Here is a 7,052-nt window from a genome sequence, read left to right as displayed (position 1 = left end):
TTTTCCCTACAACCCAGACTCAGGGGTGGGGAGGATTTTTAGCCCGGTTCCCTGGAAAACAGAATCTAAGAGTACAGCTTGCGTATGAATGTGTTACTGGGGGTGCAAGCCCAAGGCAGCAAGAGTGAGAGCAGAGGGGGAGTGAAGCAGGGAAGGAAGGGGAACACATACAATATGTTGCATGCAGAGCTGGCCACGCATTGCTGCAAACACAATTGGTTCCCCAGTCACCAAAGAGGCTGCACAGAGCCTCTTTATCTCTAAATAGTTAGGGAGGAAAAGGGCAGACAATTGAAGGGATGTCTCTTTCCCATCTCCTGTCCCTCCTCTGTCAAAGTATGCCCACGGGGCACTAACTGACCACACTTCTCCACTGTGTCATGGGGTTGCTAGAGCAGCCAGGGTCTCTGTGGGTCTAGCCCAGTCTGAGCACCTGCGGGCAGTCTCTCCTTCTCAGTCGGCACCATGCAAAGGAAGTCCTTGGTCAGTGGCTGTGACATGAACTGGCTCTTTCCAACTGTGAGAATGGAGTGAGTCCTGGCTAGGGCTGCTCTGGGCAAGAAGCAAGGCTGAGGCCCGCATATGCAGATGGGGCTGAATGGATCTGGGGAAACTGGGTCTGGTAAGAAGTTTCCCTGGGGCAAGTGTCTGCTAAGCTGATTTTGGAGGATGAATTGATTATTGCCTGATAAAGGGATTGAGAAAGCCGACTGCACAGAAGTCCCTTCACGTATGGAATCCTGGAGAAATGAAAGCGTGGTTTCGATTCCAGTAAGTCTGAAGTTTGGGGCTTAGGAGAAAAATGTTGAGAGATGAGGCTGGAGAGCTGGTCACAGCCTCGTGTACCAGGCTGTCTGGTTAAAATGCTCTTGGTTATGGTTCACAGAAGACCCCCCAGTTCAGCTGATTTAATTGACAAGGACATGTTACAACCTCACAAACTGAAAGTCTGGAGGTGAGTGGCTCCAGGCTTGCTTAGTTTAATGACTCAACCATGCCATCAGATTCCTTCCATCTTTCTGCTCTACCATCTACAGACTAGCTCTCCTCCTGGTTACAGAATGACTGCCACAGTTCCAAGCATCACATTCAGATACATCCATCAGAAGATGGACCTAACACCCTGCCTGGTACTTTATAGAGGCGGTTATCTCCCTGGGATCTTTATTTTAGAACAAGAAAATATTTCACAGAAATTCCCCAGCAGAACTTTTGGCAATTTTCATGGCCTAGAATTGCATCTTGTCCAGGCCCAAACCGGTCAGTGGCAAGAGAAATGGATTGCCCTGATTGGTTTATATTAATGAGGATTTACCTCTGAGCTAGGGGTACAGTCACCTTTGTTAAGAGTTGATACTTGAATAAATCTGGGGTTCTTTTAATAAGGAAGAAGGGGACTAAGGTGATGGGTAGATGTGTTAATTAGGATAGCAGTCCTGCTGTTGTTACAGAAACCTGACATTACAGCGCCTGAAACAAAATAGCAGTTTTTCTCTCATGAAACAGTCACAGAGTCAGGAGCCCAGGCTCCCTCCAACTCGATCCACTATGCCTAGGTGGTGCCCTGATGTTGATACTGCAAGATGGTACACCAGCCCCTGCATTCCAGCCCACGGGAAGGAGTAAAAGGACAAAGAAGGGGCGTTCTCTTCCTTTTAAGTGCATGACATAAAATTGCACATTCTGCTTCTGCACGTTACATTGGCCAGGACTTAGTCACGTGTGTGATATTGTGACTTATAATAAAAAAAATATATTTGGTCTTCATCCCTGTTCCTGGCACAGAGCTCCTAAAACCCTTGGAATTTCCTAAGTGATGAGGGCAGCAAAGGTGTCTTGTTTTGTTAGGGAGGTGACTTTTGGAAGCACCTGAGGGTGGGAGCTTGTTGCTAGAACCAACCTCATGATTAGAGGGTTGGAACTTTCAGTCCCAACCCCTGACCTCCAGGGAGAGGAGACGGGCTGGGGATTGAGTTTGACCACCAATGGCCAATGATTTAATCAATCGTGTCTATGTATGTAATGAGGTCTCCATAAAAACCCAAAATGATGGGGTTTGGAGAATTTCCAGTTGATGAACACATGGAGGTGCACAGAGCATGGAGCTCTTGGAGAGGGCATGGAAGCTCCGTGCTCTGTCCCACACACATTGCCCTGTGCATCCCTTCCATCTGGCTGTTCCTGAGTTATAGCCTTTTATAGTAAACTGATTCTAGCGAGTAAAATGTTTCTCTGAGTTCTGTGAGTCCCTCTAGCAAATTAATTGAACCCAAGGTGGGGATGGGGGTTGTTGGAACCTCTGATCTATAGCTGGTTAGTCAGAAGCACAGGTGACAACCTGGACTTGCAATTGGCATCTGAATGGGGGGCGTGGTGAGGAAACTGAGTCCTTAACCTGTGGGATACGGCACTATCTCCAGGCAGATAATGTCAGAATTGAGTTGAATTGTAGGACACCCAGCTGGTGCCTGAAAATTGCTTGGAGGTATGGGAAAAAAACTCTCCACACATTGAAATTGGTTCCAGCATTGTACATGGCCACATATAACAGCAAAGGAGGCTGGGAAATGTAGTCGTTATCCTAGATAGCAAGCATCCTGCTAAAAATAAGTGTTTTATTACTATGGAAAAGAAAGAGAATAAATGTTAGGAGGCAGTCATCAGCATTTGCCATAGCAGGCAAACAACAGTATCTGCTCTATGGGCTCCATCCTAATTGTGATGCATTATTCATGTGATTACTAATTACATGTTTGTATTTCTAAATATATCCTGAGGGTTTTTTTTGTGAGCAGGTGCTACATCTGTCCAGCGCATGCTCAGTGCTAATTGTTAAATGACTGACTGAATAAAGAAACTGAATCTATTTCAGGAGTCCAGCATAGTAGTCCCATACTGATAAAGAGTGTTTCACTAGAAAATGTTCTTTCCTGATCTCCATTTTCAAAGCCACTGTTTATAAAAGAGTCATGAATAATGAAACCGACATCCGTCAAAGGGAAGCTTCTGTCTGGCAGAGACGAAGGGCTAGGAGAGAGCTAATGAGTCTGTAATGCAATTTGGTGCCAATAAAATGGTGCGATATTAAATTCAAGGCCGTGGGATTTACGTTATAAATCCAACACAATTAGAGAGTAAGAACCCGATCTCCCACCAGCTCGGTTCCCCTAGTTTGAGTCATTTTATGGACACAGACTTCCCACAGACATTGCCTGGTGACGTCACGGTGAGAATTTTGAGTCATTTACATTTCTGGCTGGAGGGCCAGCGGGGCCAAAGAGACCCAGAACTGAGTGGAACATAAAATCACCGGCTTCAGAAGGCACAAAGTTAATGTGCCCCTCATCCCTGCCTCCTGCTGTTAGAGCTGGTGATAAGGGTCAGCCTCTCCTGAGTGTTCACCACTCAGCAGGCAATGTTCTAATCAGGCACTTTACATGATGTAACCCATTCAGCCCTCACCACACAGAAGAACCTTATGAGGGAGTCTATCTTTACCCATTGTGTAGCTGGGGAAACTGAGGCCTAGACGCAGGATACATACTTTGCGTGAGGTCAGAGCTCCAGGAAGTGGCAGAGCTGGGATTCAAACCCACACTTCCTGTACTGATATTTTTAACCACTGCACAAACTGCCTGTAGTCAGTTCTTTCCAAATGGGCATCTGGTGATGTTTTCCAGGGTCTGGGGCAACAGAGCAAAATAAGACACGTGAAAGGCATTTTTTATAAAGCTCAATTCACAGTGGGAGTCTCGTCTCGCAGGGTAGGGACATTTCAAAGTCAGCACATAGCAAAACAAAATCTAATTTAGTTCAAATTACCCATGATACATCGGCATAGGGGTTCAGATCACACATTTGTCAAAACTCATTGAGTGGTGCACTCCAAACTCAGGCATTTCACTGTATCTAAATTTTACCTCAAAAAAATTACAAACACATATTGGATTCTAATGAGTGATATGCATGCTGAAGTGTACGGCCTCAGCAACTGCCTTTGAAATGTATCAGAAAATAAGATGGACTGATTGATGGGTGGAGAGAGGGATGGATGAACAGACAGACAAGAGAGAAAGCAGTCAAGTTAAACATTAATGGTAGAATTTAAGAGGTGGGTATATCGATGTTCTCTGTACAATTCTTTCGGTTTCTCTGTATATTTGAAAAACGTTTTTAATATAATGTTGAGAGAAAAAAATACATTTGAAAATCTTTTAGGAAGTTGCTATTGTGGAAACTGATATTCTGTCTCCCATTGACCATCACAGTCAAAGTTTTCTCCAGCACTGAAACCAAAGTTTCAGCAGTTGAGCCCCTGATGAAGGAGTTGGTTTGAGTTCATGGGCCAAATTGTAGGAATAATATGTATCTTTAGCCAGCCAGCTTGAAGTAAAGTGATGAACGAGATTGTCCACGCTCTTTAAAGAACTCTCTCCCACACCCCAAAGCATGTTTATGTAGCTGTGAACTAAAATTCATATTTTATGGCAAGACAAGAAAAATTTAAACATAAAAAATTTTTCTCTGCCCTTTTGGCCTCCTTTCTCCCCTCTACTGTGTGTTGTTTATCTGCATTAGGCATCAACCAAACCTCCCCATTGGTAGAAATACCTGTTCAGCCATACAGAGCAGCATTCTCCCAGTATCAATAAGACAATTCCTTAGGAGATAACATTCCTTCTTAATCTTGTAAGGGGTCATGATGACCCAAGACCCACTATTCTGCTACTGCTAAATTGTGAAACTGTCAATAATACGCCATTTAAGGTACAGCTCTCTGTCTCAAAAACTTATATAATTGTGCCTTGACCTCTAACCAAAGGAACAGTTCTCAGAGCTTTTTGAGAGGCTGTTCCCGGCTTACAGTCCTCAATTTGGTTCAAATAAAATTTTCCATTTCTTTCTTAGAACGACTGATTAAATTTTTTCATCAACAACTTAAACTTACATATGATATGGTTCTAATATAGTCATTTTAAAAGTTTGTCCGTTAAGAGTACATCCTTCCACTCTGTTGCATGTTAAAGTAACCATTTTCTTCTAAGGAGAAATTGATAGTAATGATATTCATGGGAAGGTGGTTTCTTTCTTTCTTTTTTTTATAAATTTATTTATTTTATTTATTTATTTTTGGCTGCATTGGGTCTCCGTTGCTGCACACGGGCTTTCTCTGGTTGCAGTTAGTGGGGGCTACTCTTTGTTGTGGTGCACGGACTTCACACTGCGGTGGCTTCTTTTGTTGTGGAGCACGGGATTCAGTAGTTGTGGCACACGGACTCAGTAGTTGTGGTGCACAGACTTAGCTGCTCCGCGGCATGTGGGATCTTCCCGGACCAGGGCTCGAACCCATGTCCCCTGCATTGGCAGGACAGATCCTTAACCACTGTGCCACCAGGAAAGCCCATGGTTTCTTTGTTTAAGTGTTAACAGAAAAATGAAAAGTTGGCAATCCTAGGCCACTCGAATGTGGGCAGGGCTTTTATCTGTTTCATGCCCCGTTATTTCCCCAATGCCTGGCACTAGAGTCACTCACTGAATAAATATTTGTTGAATTCATTTTACAGGCCTGTGAAATCTGAAGGGTTGGGGAGAAGAAAAGCCTGCACCAAGATGCAAGTAGTCATTACTGAACCCATGGGCTGCTCTGTGCTCGGCCCCGTACAGACGTCCTGTGATCATCTGAGTAGCCTGGCCAGGATGCCCCCGTGTAACACACACTCCATACATTTCACTTGGGATGTCTTTCCCACAAGGAGAGAAAGCATTGCTCTGTGTTGCGCCTCAAAAGCCAAGAGGACCCTGTGTGTTTTGACACCCAAAGGAGGGTCACTGGGGATTTGCATCTCTGTTAGATGAGGAGGAAAAGAGACTCCGAAAAGAAACACAGCAGAGAGGAGCCCGGGACTGCCAAGACTGCAGGGATTTTCAGGAAAGATGCAGAGAGTGTTGTAACATACTAATGTATAATGATGAGCGGATCTGGTGGAAACATCTGACCTGGAAGAGGTGTCTGGTTTTGAATATTGGTCACTTTTTTGGTGGTATCTTAATCTCTTCATGGGGATCCAAATCTCTACCATTTACAGTTTTCCTATGAGTCGAACAGAGAAGCCCCATCCCTAAACCAAACACCACAATGTTTAAAATTTGGCCATTTGTATCTCTAAGGTGGTTCAAAAGAAAGTATTGGGTTGGCCCAAAAATTTGTTCGGGTTTTTCTGTTGACGTCTTACGGAAAACCCCAAATGAACTTTTTTGGCCAACCCAACGCTTAGAAACGAAGTTAGAATATATGGAAGTGGATGGAAACTGTTAAGGTCTGGAATACAGTCAGAGCACTTTTCATTTATGTGACTTTTGCAGGGGACCCGCCCATCTACCCTTGAGTCTGGAGCACATGCCTCCTTCTGGTGAGTGTAAAACAGAAGCCAGAAATCTGCTGTCCCCTCACCCTATCCCATTCCCACCTGCTGGGGGTAACTTATATTTAAAGCTTGCCATTTCCCTTCAACCCGGTCCCAAGAAACAACCCCTTACAGTGCTCAACCAGAGAAACACAGTGATGGGTTCCAGCCTTGGAAAAAATAAGCTAGGTGTATGGAGGCAGAACCATGCTGTATATTCCAGGAATTTAAGAAACTATTTCAAGGGTATCTTTGCCAATTAGTGCGTTTCACCGCCTCTGCTGATGTTGGACCCTCCCCCATTGCATCCCCACGCTGTAAAGAATGGGGAGCATGTTGCTCACTTTCTCTGCAACTGTAGTAACTCTCAGCCTTTGGGGCATTTTGGTCAATTGCAACTTGGAATGCTCTCGCTCCAGGGTTTGACTCTCTTCATCTGACCCGTGTGAACTCATCGCAGATGTAGATGTGATTTCTAAGTCTCTGAGGGCCGGTATCGCCAATGATCTCCGGAGCAGCCTGCCCAAACCTCCTCCCCGGCTCAGCCTGCCGGTGCTGGGGCTGGTGTGAAAGGATGCCCCCGCTGTCGGGCCCTCACCTGCCACACTGGGCTGCCCCGAGCCTGGACAGCATCTGGTTTGTGGCCGG

Source organism: Lipotes vexillifer, unplaced genomic scaffold (assembly GCF_000442215.2).
Source record: "Lipotes vexillifer unplaced genomic scaffold, Lipotes_vexillifer_v1.1 scaffold232, whole genome shotgun sequence".
Taxonomy (NCBI): Eukaryota; Metazoa; Chordata; class Mammalia; order Artiodactyla; family Lipotidae; genus Lipotes; species Lipotes vexillifer.
The sequence above is the reverse complement of the archived record's forward strand: the minus strand, read 5'-3'. Positions refer to the sequence as shown.